Raw genomic sequence first — 3,895 nt, forward strand, 5'->3', positions numbered from 1 at the left:
ATACCGCTTTCATTAGCAGCAGCCTCGCACAGCCCTGCCCCAAATCCCCAAATCCTCCTGCCCTGCTCCTGTCCCACAGGACCTGGGCTTTTCCCCATCTCCACGAGCTGAAGCTTTCACTCACTGCTGGCCCTCTCCTGGGGTGAGATGTCCTTCTGAAGGGATGACGCACGGTGGGAAAACATTAATTTGGGATTGCTCTTCACTACCAAGGCCACACTGAACCCTGCCATCAAGGACTTGTGACACAAAGCACAGCTTTTCCCCAAAAGCAAAGCCCCAGGTGATGGTGCTGGGGACCCCTCTCCTGAGCTGTGGGATCCGCTGGTTGCTGGAGCACAAACTCTCAATCCCATAAGGTGCCACCTGCTGGGAAGGTGCCACCCACCCAATCTCACGCTGTAAAAGTACACATTATTGAATCACGCCCCATATTTTGGGTAACTGATGTCTGTTACGGTATAAAAAAGCCATCTCTCAGCTCAGACACAGTTGTGGTGCAGGATACACGGCGTGGAAGCTGTTGGCACACACATCAGCCAAGGTGCAGGGGGCACTTGAGTCTCTGCAAAACCAGCTCTCGCACTACTTTGTTTTAATTCCCTCGGAGATTTATCGTCTTTCTCAAACCCTGGAATTACTTTATTGAATCCTACAAAATCCCCTGGGGATGCTGCGAGCTCAATTTCCCTGGCTGGACGTTCTCATGACTAAATCCACTGAATATGCAGATCTGAAACCCTGCCCAAAAGAGCCAGCTCCTGACTGAACGGCCCACAGCTCTTTGGCAGCATCTGATTGCTAACCTGGAGCCTCACCAATCCACAGGCAGAGAAAATTCAGGTGGTAGAAGAAACCCAGATGTGTTTCCAACACCGGCACAGCCCCATGCCCACTCGAGGACCATGGTTGGTCTTTCATCAGAGCTCTCATGGGCTGGTTACTGAACACCAGCACAGAGCTTGGGAAGTCAACTGATGCTCTCAGGCACGTGCACAGGGGTAGGTTTTTACTTCAGCATCACCCACAAAGTGCTTAAATAATCTCTTTTCAGAAGCCAGCTAGGGTTTATAAACACCTACTGAAGTGATTATGGGTTTGCAGCTAGGGCACGTCACTGAGGAAAAAAACCCTATCACTGTATTCCACGTGGCTTTGCGTTGTAGTAATCGATCTGCTGCTGCCAAAAACGGTCTTTCACTTCCTCGCATTCTGCCATCATATTATTTAACTTAATTGTGCTTGAATGTTAACTTGTCTGAGAAGTTGCTTTTAATTTGAAGCCATCTTGCGTTAAGAATAAGCCCAATTAAAGAAATTACTGAAAGTCAAAAGCCGACTGAATAGAAAATACGATAACGTTGGGATGAACAGCCAATGAAGCTGTAATGTGGAGCAGCACAACCAGCCTTGCTGCGGGTGTGCACCCTGTGAGAGTACTTTCCAAGGTAAAGATATACTTCGGAGAGCCTCCATTTGTCACCCAGGACCTAATTTCTCTGACAGAAATAGGAGCTAAACACAAGAGCTCAGTTTTCAACCTAGAGCATCTTCTGAAAAATCAGAGCCCAAGCCGTACACTAATTTGACCGCAAAAAGGACTGTTTCTTGCTCGCCACCCACTATTTAAATACCCTGTGATCATTTGACCAGACAAGCGTATTGGCAAGAGGGAAATAGCTTTCTCTGCTGCTTTACATCCAACTATTTCAAAGAAAAAGAAAAGTCCTCAAAGCGTGATACTCCCCCCTCGTACGTGGGAGTTTAAAGAGCAACAACCGTGCTGCGAGAGCATCTCCTCAGTGGGCTTAATGAAGTGAATTTGCCCAGAGACTAATTACTGATGCACGACCAGCAAGAGGAGGTGGCTGCCCAGAGAAATGGCTGTGCCTCCTGCATACTCCAGAGAGAAATGAGCTTCTCCCCCAGAACCCCCACCCAGCATTAAAATGAGGTTTGATGAGCGCCTGAGATAACGAGGATCCCTGGGAAGTCACCTCTTTGCCTCTGATTGCAGATTTTCCAGCAGATGGACTTTTGTGAGTTGTCCCTGTACTGACTTTCTGCTGCTTCTCCATCAGTTCAAAGCACTTATAAACTTCTTTTCTTCTTCTCTATCTGTCTTTCTTGAAATATATTCCCATTTTTGAGACTTTCTCCTAGGGAAAGGCAGGTGGCTACTCCAGACATAAAGCATGTTGTAGAAAGGTGTCCAGGGATTACAATACAAGCTCAAGCCAAGCACCCCAGCAGCCAGGTCTATGTGTGGGTGCTGATCCCCCACATAACCTCAAGGTCTCAAAGCTCCAGCTAGACTGATTGCCCCAATACTTTGGCAGAGCAATGAGCATTTTCCAGCAGGAAAACAAAAATAAAAATAAAGATGTTTCTGGAAATTTCCCACCGTGATTAATTACTCTCTCAAGAAGCAAGCCCGGTGCAGCTTAGCCAGAGGACATCCCAGGAGGACTTCAGGACTCTGCATGGCAAAGCCAGGACTGTCCTGGTGATGGTCCCACTACCAGGGACCAGAGCCTTGCATAGGCACCCTCCAACCAAAACAGCCACGAGTCCACCATCCAGAATCATTCCCTCCCTTTTCCAAAATCTCCTCCCTGTCTCTCCCAAGGGGTCTCCTCAAGGCTGATGGCCCCTGACTTGCTGTCCTTAACGTGTTTCTCCAGGCTTCTCTTCAATCACAGAGAAGAGCAGGAAAGTTACCTCAGAATGGAAAGATAAGGTGGAAAAGCAGAGCATGAAGTTCCCTCCTCTTCCTTTCCAGCTCAGCCAAGGGAAGATGTCCCAGGCTCACCCAACAGGAGGCACAATCAAAAACATAGTGGGAATTCAGAAGATGCAAATACATCAAAGTCTCATCTTCACAGCATATTTCTCATGCAAATAGCTGCTTGGATGTGCTGCTCACTCAACACCTGATCAGCTTCAGCTGAAGATAATAAGCCTTTTACTTGGGCAGATGAAAGGTCTGCATCAGCAGCCACACGGCTTAGTTGCTTCACCAGCACAGAAAATGGAGGGTTTTTTTCTGAAATCACGTTCTACTTTTATTTCCATCTTCAATTCACAGCTTTGGGTTTGCTACAAGGCTTCAAATGAGCATGGAAAGAAATTATCCTCTAGCGTTAGCCACCTGCAAAACTCATTTTCGTTTAGGAAAGACTAAAAAACAACATGTGCAGCTGGAAGGTGTTATTATATCTGATGATACGACTTCTAGTCCCAGCAGCAGCAGCAGCGCTGGGTTATCTCAGCACCTCAGAAGTGGAAAATGTTACATCCAGATGCCTGCCAAGGGGTCACAGATGGTCATTCTTGATCATTAGTTTCTGAACTGAAAGAAACATTTCACACAAACCCCAAGAGTGAGAGAAATTATTCCAGGCAGAGCAATACCAAGGGCTGGATGCCAGCCTTGAGCTGAACAACTTGAATCCTAAAGAAGCAAGCAACCTTCCAAGCCCATCATTGCGCTCTCCTGGAAAACCGTGCTAAATCCTTCCCAAGATGCACCCAAGTACCTCCTTGTTCTGAAAAATTGCTTAAAAAAACCCCAAAACACTCTTCTGGTAGGAAGTAAAGACTGACTTCCAAAACCTAAGGTGCCACAGGCAAATAAACAGCATAAACCATATGCCAATGCCGTCCATGACCAGAAGCACATCCAGCTGGCTGCAGCTTCCAGTGACATAGGCAGACAAATATTCATAACATATGTCAGTTTTGGCCTTAATTTCTTCACCCATGGCAAGCTGGCAGCCAGGACTCTGGTGTTCACCTGGCTCTTACTTGAAAGGATGGTCCTTCACCTCCTGCCAAATATCCCTGCCTGCTGTAGGAAGCAAATTTAAAATGTATTCTGTGGTGCACTTCAGCA

At 47.0% G+C, this 3,895-nt stretch overlaps 1 protein-coding gene across 1 annotated transcript in view; it reads right to left on the reverse strand.

Annotated features, from left to right (window-relative positions):
* NECAB2 (N-terminal EF-hand calcium binding protein 2) overlaps window positions 1–3,895 on the reverse strand; it is a gene marked incomplete at its 5' end in the record, with an annotated part of 35,959 nt that overhangs the window by 20,063 nt on the left and 12,001 nt on the right. The window lies entirely within an intron of this gene.

Source organism: Mesitornis unicolor, unplaced genomic scaffold (assembly GCF_000695765.1).
Source record: "Mesitornis unicolor isolate BGI_N332 unplaced genomic scaffold, ASM69576v1 scaffold575, whole genome shotgun sequence".
Lineage (NCBI taxonomy): Eukaryota > Metazoa > Chordata > Aves > Mesitornithiformes > Mesitornithidae > Mesitornis > Mesitornis unicolor.